Below are 26,935 nucleotides of genomic sequence, written 5' to 3'. Positions count from 1 at the left end.
TTCTGTGACCATTGTGAGTTTTTCTTTCATTGACTGAAGGGTACCAACAATTTTGTCCACGTGTGTATTTATTTATCTAAACTTATAAGTGTTCAAGTGTGAGGGGTAAAATAGGTCATACTCTGTGAACATGGTTATAAGGGCCGCACACAACACTAAGGTTATGTTTGTGTGTGTCCTTAAACAATCTATCTGGATATTGAGACTAGCAATCATGAATAAACAAACATACAGGGTATACAAAAGCTGAACTTAAAAGAAACTTTCTTTGGCGCGTTGGGTGAGTCTGTGGTATGTAAGGCAGGATGTATTGGGAGGGGGTTGCGTGCCAAGTCGAAGGACTCCTATCCTTGAGGTCCACTCTGCTGTCCATAGGTCCCTATATCTTTGGGCCATAAAAGTTGGAATGCTGGCCTCCCTTGTTATCTGTGTCTATCTGTGTGTGGGTGCATGTGTGGGGTCACTGACCCCCTTTTGTGCCCAGGCCAACGAGTACCTCTCATACCAGGCTAGGCCTTGTCTCAGGCAACCTGGAATCTCAGCCCTTGTCGTATGCGTGTGTATGATCCTACAGGAGTTTATGTTTAAGTACATGTTGACAGTCCCTCACTGGGCCCTTCCTCTGTCATACACATTCACATGTGGGTTAGACACACCTGTCTTTCTCAGGACTCATTGCATCTGTAACCATAGTTGCTGTGCACATTATATATTTTTTTAAATTATTTTTAATTAAGTGTATGTCACTGATTTATGTTGTATATGATTATTATGCTTTGCAGTAATTTTATTAATGTTAATATATATTTATTTACATTACAACGTGTTGAATGATCAGATTTAATTATTTTCTTGTTTATCAGTTACAGTACTGTATTATTTCAGTTATATTTATATGTGTTACATTAACGTTCAGTATGTTCCCTTAGTTAATTGTATATTTAGTTCCTATTTTCCCTGGTACACAGGGGGACAGTTTAGAGTGAAGCGCGGGAAGGGAGGTTGGAGAGTGGCGGGAAAAGTTGTAAGTACAGGGTTGCCGAGTGGTGATTATTAAAGAACGATTACAAAAGGAACTGTAGCCCACTTATTACCCACAGCCTGAGAGAGAGACTGCCACGCGCTACCCATTAATCGAGAAATCAGGGTTACACATCTTATTGTTAATTGGTGATGGTTCTAGGGTCACGGTACCTTCATCAGACAGCACATACGTGTAGCCTGCCTCCATCCAGCTCAATCTGAAGTTTTTAGATCTTGCATAATTAAGACAACACTCTGTAATATGTTCTTAGAGTTTATTTAGAAATCTATTATATTAATAACAATGATCTTTATAAATAAAATGAAAGCGAAAACAAAATCAGAGAAATAAAGCTCAATAAATAAATAATGAATGAAACTAGCTCAAATACATTAAAATATAAAAGACTAAAACATTAAAGTTACAAAAATATACGCTAGTATAAAATTAATATTGTATTTTTTCATGAATGTATTTTTATTAAGTAACATCTTTAAAGGACTCCTCTAGGGTCTTCCCTGGATCCACCTGGAACAGGGGCTCCACCCCAATTTCCTGTCTCCCTTTGTCCTGGGAGATGGGGACGTGTACAGTGAACTGAGGAACCTGCTGGACACTTGATGTACCCCTGATCAGGTGTGTCTGGTTGGACCCAGAGGTCACCCAGCTACGGAAGCTCGGGTCCTGGTATGTGTCCAGTGAACTGAGGAACATGCTGGACACTTGATGGACCCCTGATCAGGTGTGTCTGGTTGGACCCAGAGGTCACCCAGCTACGGAAGCTCGGGTCCTGGCATGTGTCCAGTGAATTGGACCCCCCCGTCCCCCGGGCCGCTACTCAACTCGCTCCTAATGAAACCCCTGGCTGGACCCCCTACAGTTTGCGTACCGGCCCCACATCGGCGTAGAGGACGCAATCATCTACCTGCTGAACCAGGCTTATTCTCATTTGGACATTGTAGGAAACACTGTGAGGGTCATGTTTTTTGACTTCTCCAGTGCCTTTAACACAATCAGACCATCACTGCTGAGGAATAAGCTCACGGAAATGCAGGTGGACACCCCACTGGTAGCCTGGATTACAGACTACCTAACAAATCGACCACAGCATGTCCGGCTGAAGAGCTGCTGCTCTGATAGCATCCTGAGCAGCATGGGGGCGCCACAGGGGACTGTCCTATCTCCCTTCCTCTTTACCCTCTACACGTCTGACTTCAGGTACAGGTCTCAGTCGTGTCACCTGCAGAAATTCTCTGATGACTCTGCCATTGTGACCTGTGTCAGGGACGGACAGGAGGATGAATACAGGAGTGTGGTGGACAGCTTTGTTGAGTGGTGTGAGCTGAACCATTTACAGCTAAACATCACAAAGACAAAGGAACTGGTTGTGGACTTTAGGAAGCAGGCTCCTCTTTCCACCCCTGTCACCATCAGAGGAACAGATGTTGAGGTGGTTGAAGATTACAGATACCTGGGGGTACACATTGACAGTAAGCTGGACTGGTCCAAGAACACAGATACTGTTTTCAAGAAAGGGCAGAGCCGGCTTTACCTACTAAGGAGGCTCAGGTCTTTCAATGCTTGTAGGAAAATGCTGACTATGTTCTATCACTCTGTGGTGGAGAGCACAGTGTTTTTTGCAGCTGTGTGCTGGGGCAATGGGGTGAAGGCAGTTGATGCCAACAGGCTAAACAAGCTGATTAAAAAGGCTGGTTCTGTCCTGGGGGTCAGACTGGAGAACCTGGCGGAGGTGTCTGAGAGGAGAATGCTGAAAAAGCTTTTCAGCATCATGGACAACCCCTCCCACCCCATACACGCAGACATGATGGGTCATCAGAGCTCCCACAGCAAAAGACTAATTGCCTCCAAATGCAGAACCGAACGCCACAGGAAATCCTTTCTACCGGTGGCAATAAGACTATAACACTTCCTCATTCTGTAGATGACCTTTTCAGAATCTGTCATTAAGACTCATTTGGATCGTGCAATATTACTCCTCTGTTTGTTATCGAATGTTTGTTTTATCCATCATCACATGCTGCTATTGCAATTATTCAAGGCACAAACACTTAGTCACTTTTCATTACACATGCACTAATAATCTGATATTTTATTATGTTTGTTATAGCTTAGTTATAGTTTTTTCTTTTTTTAACTTTTTACAGAGTATGAGTATTTATGTGTATTTATATAGTTACAATACAGTACCGCTCATAGTTATTTTGCACTATTATTTCTTCACCTTACCTTTATTCCTATTGTTGCACTGAGCGTGTAAAGGACAAAAGAATTTCCCTTGGGATAAATAAAGTTTTTCTTATCTTATCTTATGAAATCAAACATCTCTGTGTCCTTGGCTTTAACCATTGGAAGTCGGCTACTCACTGCTCGAGCTTGCTGTGTTAGCCAACTAGCTAGTAAACTATACACACAAATCACAAACTTCATAATATGACATGCAAATCCCAAACCAAATCTTTAAATCAATCTACACTACCTACACTCTGTTATGCCAAATTTCACTTACAACGACGTGAATTAACAATTTAGGTAATGCAGTATCTATTTAGATACCCAATTAGAAAACCCTAATTAGGTATCTAAATAGGTACCTAATTAGAAAGTGCCATCTTGATTAACAAAATTTCCACACCTGTTTAACGTCAGACGTTATATTAGTAGAACATCTCTCATTCGAGTCTCATTAAATCTGTTATTGTAAGTTACTTTTACTTAAAACTTAAAATACACTTCTACTAACACAATTAATTTGATTATAACTTAACATTTTTTTGAAGGTTTTATACTGTACAACTGTACGGGAAACAAATATACCAAACAGACTAAAAGTAATTTCTAACTTCCAAGAAGAGGGTCATGGGGGAAACAACAGTCAAACATATGTACAACTTGTGAACTTGATCAAAAATCTTTCAGGAAAACATTTCTCGGAATAACATAAAAAGGAAATACTCTAACGTACAAGGAGAAAGGCAATCCCTGCAATTGCTACATTTGCATCTACGAGGAAAGCTGTCTTCATAGGTGAGACTGGATATTCAGGTCTGATTTTGTGCACATAGTCGATGAACCCCCTCTACACAAAAGACAGAGAGAGGATAAATACCTTGGGCTGGCAGGTTGAAATATCAAGACAGAACATTTCAGGAACAAAATTTTTAAAAAGATGTCTTGGTGTAATAAATTTACCCTGAATTCCTTTACAGGAAACTAAATAAAAGAAGCAGTTTTTGATTACAAAATTACATGCACCTACCCAGCCTCCATTTTGGACTCCATTCTTGTTTTTCTCCATCCATCCATCCATTATCCTCCGCTTATCCGGGGTCGGGTCATGGGGGGCAGCAGTCTCAGCAGGGAAGCCCAGACTTCCCTCTCCCCGGCCACTTCTAGCTCCTCTGGGGGGACCCCGAGGTGTTCCCAGGCCAGCTGGGAGACACAGTCTCTCCAGCGTGTCCTGGGTCTTCCCCGGGGCCTCCTCCCAGTGGGACATGCCCGGAACACCTCCCCAGGGAGGCGTTCCAGAGGCATCCGGATCAGATGCCCGAGCCACCTCATCTGGCTCCTCTCGATGTGGAGGAGCAGCGGCTGTACTCTGAGTCCCTCCCGAATGACTGAACTCCTCACCCTATCTCTGAGGGAGAGTCCAGCCACCCTGCGGAGGGAACTCATTTTGGCCGCTTGCACCCGCGATCTCGTTCTTTCGGTAACTACCCATAGCTCATGACCATAGGTGAGGGTAGGAACGTAGATCGACTGGTAAATCGAGAGTTTCGCCTTTTGGCTCAGCTCTCTCTTCACCATGACAGACCGATGCAGCGCCCGCATAACTGCTGACGCCGCACCGATCCACCTGTCGACCTCCCACTCCATCGTTCCCCCACTCGTGAACAAGATCCCGAGATACTTAAACTCCTCCACTTGGGGGAGGACCCCATCTCCAACCCGGAGAGAGCATTCTACCCTTTTCCAGCTGAGAACCATGGTCTCGGATTTAGAGGTGCTGATTCTCATCCCAACCGCTTCACACTCGGCTGCGAACTGCCCCAGTGAGAACTGAAGGTCATGGTCCGATGAGGCCAACAGAACCACATCATAGACAAAAAGCAGAGACCTAATCCTGAGGTCACCGAACCGGACACCCTCAACGCCCTGGCTGCGCCTAGAAATTCTGTCCATTAAAGCTATGAACAGAATCGGTGACAAAGGGCAGCCCTGACGGAGTCCAACCCTCACCGGAAACAAGTCCGACTTATTGCCGCCCATGCGGACCAGGCTCTGGCACCGGTCATACAGGGACCGAACCGCCCTTAAAAGGGGGCCCGGAACCCCGTACTCCCGGAGCACTCCCCACAGGACTCCCCGAGGGACACGGTCGAATGCCCTCTCCAAGTCCACAAAACACATGTAGACTGGTTGGGCAAACTCCCATGAACCCTCCAAAACCCTGCTGAGAGTATAGAGCTGGTCCACTGTTCCACGGCCAGGGCGAAAACCACACTGCTCCTCCTGAATCCGTGGCTCGACAATCCGGTGGACCCTCCTTTCCAGGACCCCCGAATAGACCTTACCAGGAAGGCTAAGGAGTGTGATCCCCCTATAGTTGGAGCACACCCTCCGGTCCCCCTTCTTAAAGAGGGGGACCACCACCCCGGTCTGCCAGTCCTGAGGCACTGCCCCCGATGTCCACGCGATGCCGCAGATGCATGTCAGCCAGGACAGCCCCACAGCATCCAGAGCCTTAAGGAACTCCGGGCGAATCTCATCCACCCCCGGGGCCTGGCCACCGAGGAGCTTGTCTGACCTCAGTGACCTCCGCCCCAGAAATAGGCGAGTCCACCCCCAAGTCCCCACACTCTGCTTCCATATCGGAAGGCGTGTCGGTGGGATTGAGGAGGTCTTCGAAGTATTTCTTCCACCGACCCAAGACGTCCCGAGTTGAGGTCAACAGCGCACCATCCCCACCATAAATAGTGTTGATGCTGCACCGCTTTCCCGCCCGGAGCCGCCGGATGGTGGACCAGAATCTCCTCGAAGCCATCCGGAAGTCGTTCTCCATGGCCTCGCCAAACTCTTCCCACGCCCGAGTTTTTGCCTCAGCAACCGCCAAAGCCGCATCCCGCTTGGCCTGCCGGTAGCTGTCAGCTGCCTCTGGACTCCCACAGGCTAAAAAGGCCCGATAGGACTCCTTCTTCAGCTTGACGGCATCCCTTACCACCGCTGTCCACCAGCAGGTTCAGGGATTGCCGGCGCGACAGGCACCGACCACCTTACGGCCGCAGCTCCGGTCAGCCGCCTCCACAATGGAGGCACGGAACATGGCCCATTCGGACTCGATGTCCCCCGCCTACCCCGGGATATGGGAGAAGTTCTGCCGGAGGTAGGAATTGAAACTCTCCCTGACAGGGGGTTCTGCCAGACATTCCCAGCAAACCCTCACTATACGCTTCGGCCTGCCAGGCCTGGCCGGCTTCCTCCCCCACCAGCGGAGCCAACCCACCACCAGGTAGTGATCAGTTGACAGCTCCGCCCCTCTCTTCACCCGAGTGTCCAAGTCATGCGGCCGCAAGTCCGACAACACGACTACAAATTTGATCATCGAACTGCGGCCTAGGGTGTCCTGGTGCCAAGTGCACATATGGACACCCTTATGCCTGAACATGGTGTTCATTATGGACAATCCGTGACGAGCACAGAAGTCCAACAACAAAACACCGCTCGGGTTCAGATCAGGGGGGGCCGTTCCTCCCAATCACGCCCCTCCAGGTCTCGCTGTCGTTGCCCACGTGAGCATTGAAGTCCCCCAGCAGAACAAGAGAGTCCCCAGGAGGAGCGCTCTCCAACACCCCTTCCAAGGACTCCAAAAAGGGTGGGTATTCTGAACTGCCGTTTGACGCATAAGCACAAACAACAGTCAGAACCCGTCCCCCCACCCGAAGGCGAAGGGAGGCTACCCTCTCGTCTACTGCGGGAAACCCCAATGTACAGGCACCCAGCCTAGGGGCAATAAGTATGCCCACGCCCGCTCGGCGCCTCTCCCCGCGGGCAACTCCAGAGTGGAAAAGGGTCCAACCCCCCTCGATGAGACTGGTTCCAGAGCCCAAGCCATGCGTCGAGGTGAGCCCGACTATATCTAGTCGGAATTTCACAACCTCGCACACCAGCTCAGGCTCCTTCCCCATCAGAGAGGCGATATTCCATGTCCCTAGAGCTAGCTTCTGTAGCCGAGGATCGGACCGCCAAGGTCCCCGCCTTTGGCTGCCGCCCAGATCCCATTGCACCCGACCCCTATGGCCCCTCCCATGGGTGGTGAGCCCATTGGAAGGGGGACCCACTTGCCTTGTTCGGGCTGTGCCCGACCAGGCCCCATGGGTGTGGGCCTGGCCACCAGGCGCTCGCCATCAAGCCCCATCCCCAGGCCTGGCTCCAGGGGGGGGCCCCGGTGACCCGCGTCCGGGCAAGGGAAATCGTGTGTCCATGCTTTGCTTCTTCATAGGGGTTATTTGAGCCGCACTTCGTCTGGTTCCTCACCCAGGACCTGTTTGCCTTGGGTGACCCTACCAGGGGCATAAAGCCCCAGACAACATAGCTCCTGAGATCACAGGAACACGCAAACCTCTCCACCACGATAAGGTGTCGGCTCCAGGAGAGGTCTTGTTTTTCTCCAATTAGTAAATCTGTCAAAATCTCTGCTAGCCGTCTGCTGCAGGCGACATCTTCTTCACCAGTACATAACTGAACTGCCAGTATTCCCGTGAAGGCGAAGAGGCTAACAATTTGGCCCCAGCTCATCCTTTCCCTTCCAACCACCTCCAGCATCACACTCCTGAGTTTGGTCCAGGTGTTAAAGCCACTGCTGTCCAAGAAAAACTGCACAAGAGGGTGCAGTCTGAACCCATAAATTTTCTCCACATCCTTTCCCAGGTATCGCATGGCTTTCGCGGCTTCGCTGGGAGGTGCCTTCTTGATTCCAATGCAGAAATCCATATAGTTATTTGCCACTATGAGAGTTTCCTCCTGCAATGAGTTGGCCATGTTCACTGAAAAGAGAGAACAAGAAACACTGCTATGCTTTTGGATACTCAATGATTGGATAAATAACGGCTGTCAGAAATACAACAATAAAACCATAAAAACATATTTTGGTGAAAATAAGCAAAATACTTCTTCACGACTCACCAAAGAGGTGTAAATTTGATATGGTGTTCCCATCTTCTTATCCGAGACAATGTGAGAATCGTCTTCTAGCCTGTGATATTCATACTGTATGCATCTCCATTACCATAGTGATTGTGATACGTTGATTCTGAAAGTTCTCAATAACGTCATAAACACTGACGTTTACATCACACTGTACTGCCTACAGGAAGCAAAGATCGTCATCTGCCCTGTAAGTGAATATCTCGCCTGGTCGAAATACTCTGCATGTATTTTCTCTGGGTAATGAGGTCAAAGGAAACTATGTAGCAATGAAGTAGGGATGTGCGATTTGACGATATTAAATCGTGAATGATTAAAATGTCTACATGATCTGCCTTTACAGAGATATTGCTAGTATCGTTCTACAGTGCGCATTCTATCAGTTGCAGTTCTATGGCTCTTATACTGCCTTCAAGTCCTGCTGAAAAGATCCGACTAGGGAGATGGGAAATTGTAATTACGACATGACGACGTGTTGAAGTGGTTGGAGCAAAATGGAGGCGATAAGAAAGCTACTTATTGTTTTACTGTATATTTCATTCCGCCAACGCCAAAACGCATTTGTAGCATTAACTTACTTTTTTGTAATCCTTTGCTCAAACTTCAGGTAGCTGACCAGCTACATATGAAATATTGGAACGAAAACCTATCAATGCTTTTTTCACGTCACACCATTTAATAACAATCTCCTCAACATTCAAAACATTTCAGAGATTTGCAATGACATGCTACATAAAATTTACTACTTTCAAAATAATTTGACTTTCACAGTGGAGCTATCCATTACTTCGGCCATGATTGTTGTAATGACACGTCCCCAGTTCGGGAACTCGGGGCTTAAAGAAAATCCTGAGTTTCTCACTGGTAAATACGACTTCGTAGTGGCGTTTGTGTGTTCTCATGTTGTATTTCCGATTTTTCCAACATGACTTGAAGGCAGGGATACATGCATCTAAAGTTGTTTCGTCAACCAAATCTGTTTCGACACACCAATAAACCAGCAAGAGCAAACATTAGGTAGTGCCTTGAATTTCTTCCTCTCTCCCTTTCGTGTTCTCATCTAAACATGCAATGGGCAACACTCATTGACTGTACCCAAATTCAGGGGCTGCATCTTTCTAAGGCCTACATTCAAAGACCAAATGCATCACATTTTGACGGCTCCTTCAAATGTGGTCTAGAAATGCGTCCTGTTTTGGGTGAGCTGTGAAACATCTGCCCGATGAATTCTTCCCAGCCCAACATATCCCAAGATTCATTGCACAGAGGTACTGTAAAGTGAATCAAGGCTAAGGGCAGGAACAGCTGGTGATGCAAATAGGAAATTTATCTGTAAGCCAGACCTGTCATGACCTACCCCGCCTGATTCTCCTGTCTCCTCCCAGGCCTGCCTCTAACAAGCCACGTCTGGTCCTCGTTTGTCCCTCTCGTTCCTGCTATTCTGACGATCACACCTAGCTGCCTCTTGTCTGTTCTCTCGTTACTCCAGTTTTTTAGTGCTTCCCAGTCTAGTGATCTGCAGGTTCGTCATTGAAGTCATGTTGCCACTGTTACTTGTGTCCTAGCCTCCCTCCCCTTTTGATTCGTCATGATCCCATTTGTTTATCTATTCAGTTTCTGTAATAGACTCCCTTTTTTTTGCCAATGTCTGCTCCCGTGTCCTCCGTTCCACCTGCACATAACAAGACTGTCCCATTTGAAAATGCTCTCTGTTCGACCTTCAAAGAATGCAGCCTACAAAGGCTACACCTTCGTAGTCCGTGTCCTTTACAGTCCCTGAATTTGGACACAGCCATTCAATATTTGGTAACAGAACAGCATGGATGTCATTGAGGAGTTGGTCACTAAAAAGAATTTGACATTGATAATATGCATAGATGATGCAATTACATGACCTTCATCTACAGATTTAATTTGAAAGAAGACTGATTTGTTGGTATGTCTCGAGGGGAGGTGGTAGCTCTGAGGTAGCCCGTGCCGGTTCGAGGAGCAGGAGGGGCTCCTCCTCGAACTCCATGGGGAGCCACATCTCGGTCAGCGAGCAGGCTCCCAGGCTGATCGTCGGCGTCTCCGTAGCTCGCCTTCTGTGCCTCTTCTTCTTATTGTGGTCCATCATTCTGTCACTCTCACCGGGGAACAGAACGGTGATCATGCGGGCAGGAGGGCAAGGATCAGGCAAGAAGGCGAATATCAGGGCAAACTAGGGTTTTTTTGCAGGGCTAGGGCAGGACAAGACACTGACGCACAGCAACATCAATGACAGACGAGGAACTGAGGTAAGACACGGACTGAAATAGACAAGACTGATCAAAATAATCGGATACCGCTGGGGACGATCAGGGAGGCACACGTGGGTAATCAGGGGGGCGTGGCACACACGAGGAGCATACAAGCCGGCCATGACAGAACCCCCCCCCCCCCCCCAAAGGCGCGCTCTCCAGGCGCGCCTCAGAGGAGGCCACAGACGGGACGAGGGAAACGGGACCTGGAAAAGAAGAACAAAACCGTTAATGGGGCACAGGGAACAAGATCGAAATACAAAACATGGACAGAGACAAAACCTGACAGAGGATAGGAAAGGCAGACAGACAGACCATGAAAGGGGACACAGTGGGAACAGGTAGGACAAAAGGACCAGGGGTGAACGGAGGAGGAACAAAGGGACGAGGAATAGAGACAGGAGGGACCAAGCCAGGAGGAGGAGCAAAGAATGGAGGGACATGGGCAGGAGAGTAGGGAGAGAAGGAGGGGGAACAAAGGGGAACCCGAGGGAGCCCCAGCGGGCGACGGGTGGCAGCTGGAGGGGACCTCGGAGGGACCGAGGAGGTAGGGCGAGGGACCGACGGAGGGGCCGAGGAGGGAGTCGGAGGGAGAACCAGGGAAGGGGACGAGGGAACTGGAGGGGACCCTGGCGAGGGCAAGGAGAGGGGGGGAGCCACAGCAGGCGGCGACGTCCTCCGACGCGCCAGAGCAGGAGGACCCGCAGGCGACTGAGGAGCCGCCTCAGGGGAGCCCGCAGGCGACCGACGAGGAGTCTCGTCAGTTCTTGCTAAGCAAAAGAATGATTCATACTTGTCACAGTTGAATTGAGGGCTCCAGACTGCAACCAAAATGGTTATATATACAACCTTTTATTGGTAGTGTGCTCCTTAAAATTTCTTTAGGATGGTTTCTTCCTACATGGGTACTGGGTCAGTGTGCAGGGTTGCCAACTCTCACACATCTGACGTGACACTCACTCTTTCAAACTGACACTCATGCAGGAAGTTGAAAATTAGCTACACTTACATACATGTAAATGTACTTGCAGTCTAGTCTCCATTTGAAAACCTCCCTCCAAATCATCACTCCAAAATAATTTTTCCACAGTTGTATTTTATTTAAGAGACCACCGTCTATTTAAAAAAATCTGTGCTTTTAAAAGCATGGTTTAATCCAGGTTCTGCTGGTAGAAGGCTACAGGGCAGTTTTTTTCCAGGTTTACTAAGACAGCAGTACATAAGAACAATGTGAAACAGAAGACACTGGGTTTCTCATGACCTAATGAGACCCATAAACATGCAGGAGTACATTTCCCAAAAGCTTGCTAACTCCATTAGCATCTAACATAGTTGGAACCATGCAATTGTGATACAAGTATTACTCAAAACCACAGTTAGACTATCAAAGTAATTACAGTGGTAACTTCCATCTTGTTCGGTTTTGAAATGAAGTGATACAAATTGAGCATGGTTGTAAAATATGCAGAAAAGTTTAATGGGATGTGCGAACGTGCCAGGTACAAATCGGCCAGGTGGTATGGATTGGGTACTTGACTGCCGGATGTTGCCATGTAAAGCACTCTGCTGTGCATTTCACAACTATATATTTATAAAGTTATGGTACTTAATTTTTTCTTATACCTTTTATAGCACTAAATAAGACCTTTGCAAATGAAATTCAGTACTTTGTAAATGATATTCAATCGTTTTAAGGCCTTATTTTGAGAATATTAAATTCAGTGCTCTTTTAAATCCTTTAAATACTTTGAAGACCCCATGGACACCCTGAGGTGAGGGCAGTAATATTCTGAGAAATTAGCTCAGAATTTCCAAGATTAAGACCTCTTACCCTGCCCCGCCCCTAATTGACCCATCTGCAGTACTGCTGCTAGTTTCCAAATTTCAAAAATTTAAATAAGAAACATCCTAGCAAAAAAAATATTATAGCCAAAAACAACAATTATATTAATACACAAGTTTCCAACCACTAAAAAATATTATCCAGACAAAGTCGCTTAAATAAAAATATTAATAACATTTCTTAGCATTTGAATATGATCTCTAGGGCAATGGTGCACTTCCTGTTTGTTTGTATGAATAACATGACACTCATCGTATGCTGATTGCAGCATTCGTATCTCTGAAAGGGTCCAAAAACAGATATTCGTCATAGGCCTGTAGTCTAAAGAAAAGCTAAAATGGTCAAAAACAGAAAAAAAGAATATCTGGCTTCTGTAACATCAGTTTTCACCAGTGTTGTCAAGTCTCATTAAACAAACAAGCAACCTCACCCCTGAAAATAAGCCCGTAATAAGACTATTGTGCAAAATAAAATGGAGAAATAAAGCTCAAAAATAAAGCTGATATACATGACCACTCTCATACATGAGAGATGAGATGAGAACCCTTTATTGCTGTTGCAATACACCATGTCACTAGTCACAAGTACCAGCGAAAAAACTGGCCATCAACCCGACCATACATATACACAAACATCACAGTAGGGGGAGACAGGTCGGGGGACTGGGGCAAACAGAGAGAAGATAAGAAAGAGAATAACATGAGGAGAGAGGAGGAGAATAAAAAAACAGCCCCCAGACTGTACTCCAGTGGGGAGTACATTGTAGGAACCGAAAAAAAACACCTCAGCAACATAAGCACATGGTCACTACACCTTACAACATAAAATGACACAACTTGCAACAGGTGAGGGAAATGGGGAGGTGGAGGTAGTCCAGCATAGACAAACAGCCATCCGGTCCTGCAGCCACGAGGGCGCTGGTCACAGACCCGCCTATTCACGCTGGGGGTATGAAGCGGCGAAGGCGTGGGATGGCGGGAGGGTGCGGTCAGTCCTTGGGATTGGGATTGCGAGAGAGTCTTACTGCCTTGTTCTTCTAGGGGAGTTGCTAGTTCAGCAGCAGTCTTGGTCGAGGCCAATGCTGATTGGGGGGAGCCAAAACCTAATTAACCAATTAAGAAAAAAGAGACAATAACCGAACATTTACATGCAGCGCACAAGTAGTTCTTGTCCAATGGAAGCCTTTGTACACAATCATGGTGGTACCACCTCCCACAAATATCACAGCAGATCTGAAAAAATAAAATGTAGTGATTGTCATTGATGACATGACACAGCACACAGAAATGTGCCCTACACATTCAACCCATATGTGACATCATAGCATAACAGTGGGCAGCTATTATTAAGTGCCTGGGGTGCAGTATATGGGGATAGTACCTTGGCCAGGGTATTTTTGGTGGGACCTGTCACACTGGCCCAAGAAGTGGAGCAGAGATCCAGAATTTGCACGCAGCCAGAAGTTTTATTGGCAGCTTTGGTACGTAGAGAGAAAGAATGAACGGATTAATCACCTTCACAAGCACCGACCCACGATCTCCGTTCAATCAAGAAGGTGCTTCCAGCTTTAGAGCCTCAGTTTTCCCGTTTCACGCAAGTACAACGCCATGTCTCCTGTTCCGTGTTCTGAGTGCAATATGTTTAGTTAGTTATTCTTCTCCAGTCATTAGCGGTAGGTTTACATGTGAGAAGTGTCAGTTAGTTGTTAGGCCGACGGAGAAGATTGTAGCGTTAGAGGGACATAAGCTGGCCCCTGATGTTCTTTGTGGACCCCACCAGGACCCCCGGGCGTCAGAGGGTCCGACCACCCGCCCCACCCACCAAAAGGGCCTCTGAATTTCAGCCCGGAGGGCCAGCCTCGTTTGGGGGCCAGGAGTTGTGGGCCTCACACACATACCTGGGCACCGTTGCCCCTTTAAGACAGCCACGAGCTACGAGACGGAGCTGCGGAGCAAGAGCTCGTGGGTTCAAATCCGGCTTCAGCTGTGCCTCCAAAACAAGTCTGAAAATACCCCTAAATTGGCTTATATGTGTCACGTTTCGTGCTGGTTGCGATTGCTGGGCGAACGGGGGATCGCACAGGCAGGCGAGCACGCGAGCAAGGAGCAAGCAGGCAGGTAGAATTCGGGAACTAACGGGGTTTATTTTGAGGGCAGGACGGAAAAACGAGCACTGACATTTACAACATCAATGACGGACAGGGTAAACAGGTAAGACCAGGACTTAAATAGGACAAGACTAAGCAAAGTAATCAGACAAAGCTGGAAACAATCAGGGAAACACACGTGGGTAAGCAGGGGGCGTGGCACACACGAGGAGCCGACGAGCCGGGTATGACAGAACCCCCCCCAAAGGCGCGCTTCTCCGGGCGCGCCAGGGAGGAGGCAATGGACAGGACACGGGAACCGGGACCTGGAAAAGAATAACAAAAGTTAACGAGAGACCGGAAACAGGACTGAGGCACAAAACATAGCTAGAGACAGGACGTTGGACAGGATTTGACAGAGGACAGGGAAGGCAGAAAGACAGACAAGAAAGGGAGAAACAGAGGGAACAGGCGGGACATAAGGAGCAGGAGTGAATGGAGAGAACATCGGGGGACAAGGAGCAGAGAAGGGCAGAACAGAAGGATGAGGAGCAAAAGACAGCGGGACAAAGGCAGGAGCATAGGGAGACAAGGAGGGGGAACTAAGGGGAACCTGAGGGAGCCCCAGCGGGCAATGGAAGGCAGCCGGAGGGGCTGCAGGCAGCCGGGAGGCCTGAGCCGGAGGGGCCGAGGAGACAGGGCGAGGGACCGACGAAGGGGTCGAGGAGGGAGGACCAGGGAAGGGGACGAGGGAGCAGGAAGGGACCCTGGCGATGGAAAGGAGAAGGGGGGAGCCGCTGCAGGCGGCGACGTCGTCCGCCGCGCCGGAGCGGGAGGACCTGGAGGCGACTGAGCAGCTGCCCTCAGGGAACCCGCAGGCAACCGCCGAGAAACTGGCGGAGGGAGCGAGGCAGGGCGACGAGGTCGAGACGGGGGACCCGCAGGCGAACGCTGACCAGGCAGACCAGGACCCGCAGGCGCGACCTAGCCGTAGCGCCAGCGAGCGAGGACGAGCCAGGGGGCCGGGTGGGAGGGACTCTAGTCCTACGTCTGTGCCCCCTCCCCTTGCGGGACACAGACATACCGACCCCTGGTCGGGTTCGATGTCGCCGGGGTGAGGGCGAAGGAGTCACAAGCAAGGTCCCCGAGGGGTCCCATTCAAGCTCCTCCACCTCCAGAGAGGGAGGAGCCAAGATGGAGTCCTCTGGGACCTCCTCGGGGACTAGGGCAGAAGGGACTGGAGTGGGGTCAGGAGCAAAAGTCTCAGGGGCCAAAGTCAGGGGAAACTCGGGGCGCGCCTTGGGAGCTGCAACAGGTTGCTGCAGAGGGGGCGCCTGCCCTGGGGCTGAAAGCTGTAGGGACTGCGCAGGCGGCAGCTGCACGGCCGGCAGCGGAGGCGGCGGCTCGGGCTCCGGGGTCGCGGGCAGCGGAGGCTCGGGCTCCGGGGTCGCGGGCAGCGGAGGCTCGGGCTCCGGGGTCGCGGGCAGCGGAGGCTCGGGGTCCGGAGCCGCGGGCAGAGAAGGCGGAGGCTCGGGCTCCGTCGCTGGAGATCTCCGGAGTTGGATGAGCTTCCGGAGACTCTCGGCTATTCCCTCCAGGTCCTCCAGTGTCGAGATGGGAGAAAATGCGGCGAACTCCCACCTCAGCTGCCCGGGGAGCCCTGCATGGCTGGTGTGTCCGTCACCCTCCAATACAGCTCCTGAAGGGTGAAGAAACGGTTGATTACGGCCTTGGGCAAAGCCGGAAGCTCCACCGAGGACTCAGCAGCCGCAGTAGGTAGAGGTGACGGGAGCACTTCAGGGGTCGTTGCCGCAGGCGGCGCAAACCGGGCGTGGCCCCTTTAAGAGGCCGGAGCACACGCGGAACAGCGTCCCGCACACTGCTGGCCCCCTTATTGGCCAGCCGCTCGGGCCTGAAGCAGTACCGCTCGAGGGGAGGTGGTAACTCCCAGGCAAACGGCACCGACTCTCGGAGGAGAAGGGGTTCTTCCTCCTCCAGCTCGGTCAGGAGCCACATCTCGGCAAGCGAGCAGGCTCCCAGGCAGATCGTCGGCTCCTCCGCTCTCCTTCTCCTCTGCTTCTTCTTCTTGAGGTCCGTCATTCTGTCACGTTTCGTGCTGGTTGCGATCGCTGGGCGAACGGGGGATCGCACAGGCAGGCGAGCGCACGAGCAAGGAGCAAGCAGGCAGGCAGAATTCGGGAACTAACGGGGTTTATTTTGAGGGCAGGACGGAAAAACGAGCACTGACATTTACAACATCAATGACGGACAGGGTAAACAGGTAAGACCAGGACTTAAACAGGACAAGACTGAGCAAAGTAATCAGAAAAAGCTAGAAACAATTAGGGAAGCACACATGGGTAATCAGGGGGCGTGGCACACACGAGGAGCCGACGAGCTGGGTATGACAATATGTCTCTTTTATATATATATATATATATATATATATATATATCTATATATATATATATATATATATATATATATATATATATATATATATATGTGTAAAGTATCTTCATAACGCTTTTAAGTTTTGCTAGTCATGGGTCATCCAGCTCCAGACTTAACTCTGAAAATAATATTTATACATATACTTATACATAGTATAGTATAGTGTAACCAAGGTTAATATCACCCCCACACTTTAACGTTGCCGTAATGTGGGCTTTTAATATCTGGGTCAGTAATTATGTCTAGGTTCAACTCTCGGAGTGAATTGGTCACAACCACTAGTCGACAGGGAAAAACAGTAACAATTTTTTATTAACAATATTCCACGAGAATGAGAATCACGTTCGGAACAATGAAATAAGAATGAAATAAGAATAAACAATTCCTCCCTCCCTACAATAGTCCGTCAGAACATATGCAGTTCAGTTCACTTTAAATTCTCTGGTATACATATATAATAATACTAACCAAGTAGTTTACAAAAAAAACAAAGAAATGTATTAGACTGGAGATCTCATCTATCTTATCTGCGCCCAGGAGAAAACTGCATCCGCCGACTGGGAGGTAGGCTGACTGGTTTCGAACGTAGCTGGGCACTTCACAGCTCTAATACGTAGAATCGGTGGCTCGCCATCACATGTCGCAGAATATAACAAAGAAAAGAAAAGAAATCCAATCGGAGAATCGCTCGAAAGTTAACCCAACTAGATAATGCAACACGAGCGCTTCTGGTGCACTTATCAATGACAATAATTAAAATTTACTTTTAAACATAAACCCTTTTTTTCTTTCTTTCTTTCTCTTCTCTCACCTGATGCATAAATAAGCTTTTTCACCTGCAGCCGCTTCTCTCCCTCTCCTTTTCTTTTTTCCCGCGATCCGAGAGACAACTCAGTTAACCCGGGCGATCGTGATAAAAGAGCTCAACCGAATTAAAGACAGTGCCATCTATGGGACTGGAGAACCACGACAACCTTGGTCCTGCTCACTTTAAGTGGGTTACATCCACCCCCTCTAAATGTGCATGCGTCCCGGCATGTACTCATTATCCACTTACACAGTAGTCACTCGACCAACCTCTAAAGGCGGCGAAAACTGAAATGTCTGTGGTAGGTCTAAAACCTTTGCAAAGGCCTGGTCAAGACCATTCAATATGGAGTGCATGACTAAGGTCAAGGGATTTCCTAGTGATTGGTAAGTAAGTCGATCGGGTTCTACCCTACATCTGGTTGATCTCCTCACTGTCGTTGCTCCCTGCTCTTCAGTAAAGCTCCCTCTGGTATCTTCAGGCTCATGTCCTTTAAGTAGGTCATTAAGTCCTTCTCCCACCAGCTCATTTCCGTCTCCATGCACATAAACTTTTGTGATCTCGCCTTCAGGTATGACTTGAGTCACAGCATTATCCTCTACTCCAGAGCTCATCCTGGCGGGTGAATCCTCTTGATTAACCGATGGAATGCCACCTCCTTCTGGCTTCCCTCCAGAGGAGTTAGGAACTTTGCCCTCACGACATTCCAATTGCCAGTCCCTTGAGGGTTGGAACACCTCAGCTTCCGGGCTCAATCTGGAGTCCCCATGGCTCAGTGTGGTCCACTGTCCACGTGAAGAGGATGTGGAGTACGTTTGAGGGATTTCATGTACAACAGTAACTGTCGGGAACGTCATCTCCTTCCGCACGTCCCCTGGACAGTAGTAATCATCTTCCTCACTCTCACGTGGATGTTCTAGCTCTTCATTCCCCTCAGGTGTTGAACTCTGAGCAGGTTTCACCATCTCTCTCTTCTGCTTTGGCTGAGCTACTTCAGCTTCAGTGGATGAAGTTAAGAAGCCACAAGGCAAGAGCAGGTCACGATGCAATGTCCTAATAGGGCCATCAGCATTAACAGGAGTGATGACATAGACAGGAGAATCATTGATACGTTTAACTATTCTGTACACAGTTCGACTCCAACGATCAGCTATCTTGTGTTTACCCCGTACCCCAACATTTTTGACAAGGACACGGTCTCCCTCATCCAGGATAGTCTCTCTTACCTTCAGGTCATACCTCTCCTTGTTTTTCTGAGCGGTTCTATCACTATGCTCTACTGCAAGCTTGTAGCTCTCACGTAGACTTTCCTTGAGCCTCTTCACAAAATCAGTGTGAGTAACCCTACTCTGTCTTTCTGGGTTGAGTCCGAAAGCCACATCGATAGGAAGGCTTGGCTGTCTCCCAAACATTAATTGATAAGGAGAAAAGCCTGTAGTATCATTTTTGGTGCAATTATAAGCGTGAACCAAAGGTTGTACGTAGTCCCGCCACCTGACTTTATTCTCCTCCTCAAGAGTCCCAAGCATTTCCAAGAGTGTTCGGTTAAACCTCTCCACAGGATTGCCACGTGGGTGGTAAGGAGTAGTCCTCGTTTTCTTAATTCCCAACAACTGACACAGGTCTTTGATTACAGCCGACTCAAAATCTCGTTCTTGGTCACTATGTAGTCGTTCGGGTATGCCATAGTGAATAAAGAAGCTGTTCCATAATGTCTTAGCTACCGTCTTGGCCTTCTGGTCTGAGGTGGGAACTGCGATAGCATATTTAGTAAAATGGTCGGTTATGACCAGGATGTTCTTTGTGCCATGACTATCAGGTTCCAAAGTCAGGTAGTCCATGCAGACCAGCTCAAGTGGTCTGCTGGTCCTAATATTTACAAGACGAGCAGTTCTCTCAGCCTTAGCCTTACGTCGTACACATCTTTCACAAGTCCTCAACTTCTCATCCACATCCTTGGACATCTTTGGCCAATAGAAACGCGCACGGACAAGATCTATAGTCCTCTCAAACCCCATGTGTCCTACTAGATCATGGAGACCTTCCAAAGCTCTCTCACGATACTTCCTGGGGAGAACTAGCTGGAAAATTGTTTCACCCCTATTCATCCTCCTCCTGTAAAGAACAGCATTTTCAATTACAAGTTGATCCTGGACTCGAAGCATGAGTTGGACTTCCCTTTCTTCATTCTGTCTAGTACGGTAGGACAGACGTTTTCCTGTAGTGATAATGTCAATGACCCTGCTGATTGCTGGATCAGCTCTCTGTTCAACAGCCCACTCCTGCTGTGAAATTCTGGGAAGGGTACTGGACCCTGAAAGTAAATCAGCATGGGTAAACTCAGCTGGGATGGCACTTACATCCATAGCAAGGGATTCGACAATAACGGATGAGTGATTATTCTTGTCCTCTGTACTGAAAGCCTTGTCTACCTCGTGTCTCTGGCAAACAGCATTGATCGCTTCTTTTGGAAAAGTGGCCCCACTCTCCTCCTGTAGGAACTTTGACAAGAACTGGAGCACCCTATCATCTTCAGCTTTAACACTGTAGTCTGTCTCATCCAAGTCATGCGGGCGCCTAGATAAGCCATCTGCATCTTGATTTCTTTTACCAGCCCTATACTGGATGCTGAAATTGAAATTGGACAGGGCTGCTAGCCACCGATGGCCTGCAGCATCAAGTTTGGCAGATGTTAACACGTAGGTCAAGGGGTTGTTATCAGTAATGACAACAAACTCAGCCCCATAAAGATAGTCAGATAATTTGTCAGTAATTGCCCACTTAAGGGCAAGAAACTCCAGCTTGTGAGTAGGGTACCTCCTCTCACAATTTGATAACCCCCTACTGGCATAAGCAATGACCCTCATCTTCCCATCTTGTTGCTGATACAGAGCCGCCCCAAGGCCACTAAGACTGGCATCTGTATGTAAAATATATGGCAGCTTAGGATTGGCAAAACCGAGGATTGGAGCAGTTGTGAGCTTCTCAATGAGAATTCTGAATGCCTGCTCGCACTCAGCTGTCCACCTCTCAGCAAATGGTGACTTAAGGTCAGTGTTAAGGAAAGACTTAGTTTTGCATTTTCTTCTTGCAGGAATATAACAAGCAGTTAGATCATTAAGAGGCCTCACAATTTTAGAGAAGTCCCTGATAAATCTTCGATAATACCCTGCAAACCCAAGGAAGGACTTCAGCTCCTTGATGTTGTTGGGCCTGGGCCAAGTGGTGAGCGCAGAAATCTTGTCAGGGTCAGTTTCTACACCATTTTCCGAGACAACATGTCCCAAGTATCTTACTGACTTCATAAAGAAATGACATTTTTCAGGTGACAACTTGAGACCAAACTCTTTTAGTCGGTTCAGGACTCGCATGAGCCTCTCCTCATGTTCCTCAAGGGTAGCAGAGAACACAATGAGGTCATCTAGGAAAACTAAAACTTCCTTGAAATTTGAGGAGCCCATACATTTTTCCATAACCCTCTGAAATGTGCTTGGAGCATTAGTTACCCCTTGCGGCATCCTATTAAATTCCCAAAATCCCATGGGAGTGACAAAGGCTGTTTTGGGTTTGTCCTCCTCTTCCATCTCTACCTGATAAAACCCCGATTTCAAGTCCATGACAGAAAACCACCTCGATCCTGTCAGAGCTGTAAAGGTTTCCTCAATGTTTGGTAAGGCGTAGGCATCCCTGATTGTCTGAGCGTTCAATTTCCTGTAATCAATGCAAAGTCGAATCTTGCCATTTTTCTTTTTCACTACTACAACTGGTGAAGCAAATGGGCTTTCAGATTCCCTTATGATGTTAGCATCATACAGCTCTTTCAAGTGGAGCCGCACAGCTTCATAATCAGATGGGTGGATAGGTCTTGCCCTCTGCTTAAAGGGAGTTGGATCTGAAAGGCGGATCTTGTGCTTGACTGCAGTCGTATGGCCATAGTCAAGGTCATCCTTTGCAAAGACTTCAGGAATTGAGTTCAACCTTCTTGTAACTCTCTGCTTCCACTCCGGTGAGAGGGGGGATTCACTGAAATCAAAAGTGATGGCGTCTCCTAGAGCCGCTGAGTGTACTGTGTAACATGTAGTTGCGCTAGTGGACTGTGCTGCCCGATTTTCAGCTTGATCTCCACTCATCAAGGGGGTAAGTGGACAAACAGAGAACGGAACTATGAGTTCTGCTAAGGTACCCTGTGCTGGCACTGTCACATCACGTGTCGTTTCATTCTTGAGTAAAATGGGTACTTTAAATGAGGTCCATCTGGGGCTTGACATGATATAACTGTAAAAGGTCAACCCATTTGGTAAGCATGAATGAGTGGAGAGATCAACCAATAAGGGAACACCGGGAAGACTATTGACATTCCTCGTATATCCATCCAACACCATTTTCTGACCTGCTGGGATAACTATGCTTCTTTTGCATTGAAGTTTGACCTTACCCACCTTGCCATTTCCCCGACTTTTGTTCTTATACAGGCTACGCAGGTGCTGGATCAACACAGCATATGTGCAGTTCTCAAGGACCGACTCACTTGTCCCTTCATCGAAACCTTCATACAAAACATCCAGTGCATTAGTGCCAATCAGAACAGGGAACTGAATGGTGGCTCTGGAATCAGGAACGATGAGAGCCAGCGTGCTGACTACCTCCGGCTTTCCTGTAAAATCTTCGGGAAAAAGAATGTCAATTTCAATATAGCCCAGATAGGGCACTCTCTGTCCTGCTGCTCCCTCTATTTCAAGGAGGTTACCCAAGGGGCCAACTGGATAAGAGGCTAAATGGGTGTCATGAAATGACTTGGAAATTGTGGTCACTTGTGAGCCCGTGTCAATGAGACACTCACATTGGACTCCTCCAACAGTAATATTAACCGATGATTTAGATCCAACTAACCCACTCATGAATTCATCTTTATAAGGCCTGATGGAATGACAGTTGAATTTCCGGTTCTTCCACTCACCTCTGGGACTATTCTTCCCCTCATAGGCCCCAGTATGTCCCTCTACCGGAGCCTGGTCCAGTTTAAAGGGGAGTCCTGCCTTGCCTTCCACTCACCTTGCTTGGCTTTCAGTTCCTTATATTTACGATCAACAGCAACCTTATTGATGGAGTTTTCGCATGTTCTGGCAATATGGCCATCTTCTCCACACCTAAAACAGAACCAGGCCTTGGGCTGAGCTCTAGGTGTAGCCTGGGGAGTCACTTGGTGAGTCTGTGCTTCAGCTCTGGGTGTGCATGTATCCTTGCTGGCTTCAGGGGCTATTGCTTCACGCCTCCTCTCTCTCTTGGATACCTTGGCATTGAGCTGAATTTTCAGCTCTGCAACCTGTTTCCTTAAGCTCTCGGTCTCAGAGATGTATGCTTGTAGTATACCTGCATTGCGGTCAGAGAGGCACGAGAAATCAGCTACAGATTGCGTATTCACTGAGGACTTTGCTTTGGAAACCCCCAAATGGTGGCGCATACGATCCAGTTTAGTAGCTCTTTTGTCTTCCTCTGTCCTCAGCTGCATCAAAAGTTCAGCAAAGTCAAGAGACTCGTCCGTTTTCAGCTCTAGCCGAAGGACAAGATCATGGTCCCAACAGCCACGCTTGAACTGCTTTATCAGGTGACGGTTGACTTCTGATGGTCTTACTCCATTCCTTTTCACTGCAGTATTGAGTAATACTTGCAACCTCTGCAGAAAACTAGATCCTTTCTCACCTGGGTCCTGGTTTGTGTTCAGGAATTTGGCAAATATCTCTTCACCATCCTCCACGAGACCATAAGCAGACTCCAATAGCCTCATGTAGTCCCTGGGGTGAGCAGAGGAGCCTAACTGCCTCACAACATCTGAGGCTGGGGGAAGTAAACTCTCTAGTATTTTCCTCCGCTGTACTTCTATAGGGACGGGGTCTTGGAACATCAACTCTATATGGAGCAGCCATGTTTCAAAATCAACCTCGCCCGGCGGCTTAGGTGATCTACCAGAGAAGGGGCGTAGCCATTTGGATTGATTTTGAGTAGGGACATCAGTTTTTATTACATGTTCGACAATAATACGCCTCACTTCTGGCGGGTTTATCACCTCCTCGTCTAACGTTTCAGCTCTGATGGGAGCAACACTCTCCTTCGCTACAGGTTTTAATCCCGTCTTCGCTGGTGGAAAAGCCTTCCGGGGTGGGAGGGGCTCTCTATAGCCAAGTGTCTTTTTAGATCTTTGAATCAGGGGTGTCACACTATGATCAGAATCGACACCGTCATCAGCACTACTACTGTTGCCTGAGCTTTGTAAAGTTGCAGCGATGTCATCTTCTTTATCAGTTTGGGAGGTGCCAACCAAAGCAATTGACTGCTCTGTACTAATACCATACACCCGTTGAATATCCATGTCTGAAACAGGAATCAATTTACCCAGTATAGATAAATTATTTTGCAAAAAAAAGAAAAATATATCAATTAAAACAATAAAATAAATTCACTTACGTATCAATATCTATTACAACACATTGAAATGGGAATGACTAGCTTGATTGTGCCCAAAACACTCCTGGCTGGCTCGCCACAAAGTGTTCTATGTAACCAAGGTTAATATCACCCCCACACTTTAACGTTGCCGTAATGTGGGCTTTTAATATCTGGGTCAGTAATTATGTCTAGGTTCAACTCTCGGAGTGAATTGGTCACAACCACTAGTCGACAGGGAAAAACAGTAACAATTTTTTATTAACAATATTCCACGAGAATGAGAATCACGTTCGGAACAATGAAATAAGAATGAAATAAGAATAAACAATTCCTCCCTCCCTACAATAGTCCGTCAGAACATATGCAGTTCAGTTCACTTTAAATTCTCTGGTATACATATATAATAATACTAACCAAGTAGTTTACAAAAAAAACAAAGAAATGTATTAGACTGGAGATCTCATCTATCTTATCTGCGCCCAGGAGAAAACTGCATCCGCCGACTGGGAGGTAGGCTGACTGGTTTCGAACGTAGCTGGGCACTTCACAGCTCTAATACGTAGAATCGGTGGCTCGCCATCACATGTCGCAGAATATAACAAAGAAAAGAAAAGAAATCCAATCGGAGAATCGCTCGAAAGTTAACCCAACTAGATAATGCAACACGAGCGCTTCTGGTGCACTTATCAATGACAATAATTAAAATTTACTTTTAAACATAAACCCTTTTTTTCTTTCTTTCTTTCTCTTCTCTCACCTGATGCATAAATAAGCTTTTTCACCTGCAGCCGCTTCTCTCCCTCTCCTTTTCTTTTTTCCCGCGATCCGAGAGACAACTCAGTTAACCCGGGCGATCGTGATAAAAGAGCTCAACCGAATTAAAGACAGTGCCATCTATGGGACTGGAGAACCACGACAACCTTGGTCCTGCTCACTTTAAGTGGGTTACAATAGTATGCCCAGAGGAGCAAAACACCAGCTACTGGTAGATAGAGCAGTCACTCAAGACTGTAAGACCAGACATACCAACCTGAGCACCGCCTGGATTGATTACAAGAAAGCCTATGACTCAATGCCTCACACATGGATCCTAGAATGCTTGGAACTGTACAAGATCAACAGGACTCTAAGAGCCTTCATCAGGAATTCAATGGGGCTGTGGAAAACAACTCTAGAGGCCAACTTCAAGCCAATAGCACAGGTTACCATTAAGTGCGGGATTTACCAAGGAGATGCCCTGTCCCCGCTGCTGTTCTGCATAGGCCTTAACCCTCTCAGCCAGATCATCAACAAGACTGGCTACGGATACCGACTACAGAATGGGGCGAACATCAGCCACCTCCTCTACATGGATGACATCAATCTGTATGCCAAGAGTGAACGAGACATCGATTCACTGATCCACACCACCAGGATCTACAGCAATGACATCGGAATGTCATTCGGGCTGGATAAGTGTAGTCGAATGGTAACAAAGAGGGGGAAAGTAGTCAGAACCGAGGGGATCGTACTGCCAGAGGGCAACATAGCAGACATTGAGGATAGCTACCTTGGAATCCCGCAGGCAAACGGGAACCATGAAGAGGCCACAAGGAAAGCAGCAACAACCCTGCAACGAGTAAGGCAAGTCCTGAGAAGTCAGCTGAATGGGAGGAACAAGATCCGGGCAATCAATACCTACGCCCTACCAGTTATAAGCTGGCCAAAGGAGGAGATGGAAGCCACTGACATCAAGACAAGGAAGCTCCTCACAATGCATCAGCTGGTTGGTGTCAGTGATTAGGTGTCAGTGATGTAGTAGGGATTGTCCGTAGTGCTGCATTCACATCTTCTAGTAGACCTTCTGAGGGTACTTCACGCATTCTTGGTAATCGGTGTCGGAGGGTCCAGGTTTCCAGCTTAGCCATGATCTTATTTCTTACCCAATCTCGGAATGTGGGGATGATGATGATATCTCCCCCCTGACCTGTCGTCCTGGCTCCCCCTTGTCGTAGCATTCGTGTTGTACCTCATCAATCTCTAGTTGTGATAGCAGTTGTTTCTTGCGGATGTTGGAACATTGAGTTGTTTTGGTGTTAGTCTTGATGTGGGGTGTCGAAGAATCCATAGGTCCCACATCCGCTTCATGTAACCTCTTTCACTGGGGTTACTTGTATAGTAGCATTCCAACAGTCCCTTATCGTCAGATTGTCCTGGTTCCTCAACATCTGGCGCAGACCTTGTTAATCCGGGCGACGTCTGAGCCAGCGTGACTCTATTCGTATGTTTGTCTCTCATATTTGAGGTAGGCACAGTATAGCGTGAGGAGGTCTTGCCTAAGGATACCTCCTACTGGAGGTAGGCCACAGCCGGGATTCGAACCCCGGTCTCCCGTGTGAAAGGCGGCGATCTTACCACTACACTATCCAGCCTCTCTCTCTCTCTCTCTCTCTCTCTCTCTCTCTCTCTCTCTCTCTCTCTCTCTCTCTCTCTCTCTCTCTCTCTCTCTATATATATATATATATATATATATATATATATATATATATATATATATATATATATATATATATATATATATATATATATATATATATATATATATATATATATATATAAAAAAAATAACTAAATATAATTTAGTGTGCCTTCCAGTCCTCAAAGTATATCCCTTCCACCTTCTCTCAGAAAAATTTATTTCTAAACCTTCTGTGTCCATACTGCTGCCTCCGCGGCTGTCCACACTGGGTGCACGTGTAGCGCTGATGGCTGACACATGGTGGGATGGGGAGACCCT

The sequence above is a fragment of the Brienomyrus brachyistius genome, chromosome 17 (assembly GCF_023856365.1).
Source record: "Brienomyrus brachyistius isolate T26 chromosome 17, BBRACH_0.4, whole genome shotgun sequence".
Classification (NCBI taxonomy): domain Eukaryota; kingdom Metazoa; phylum Chordata; class Actinopteri; order Osteoglossiformes; family Mormyridae; genus Brienomyrus; species Brienomyrus brachyistius.
Note: the sequence above shows the minus strand (reverse complement) of the source record.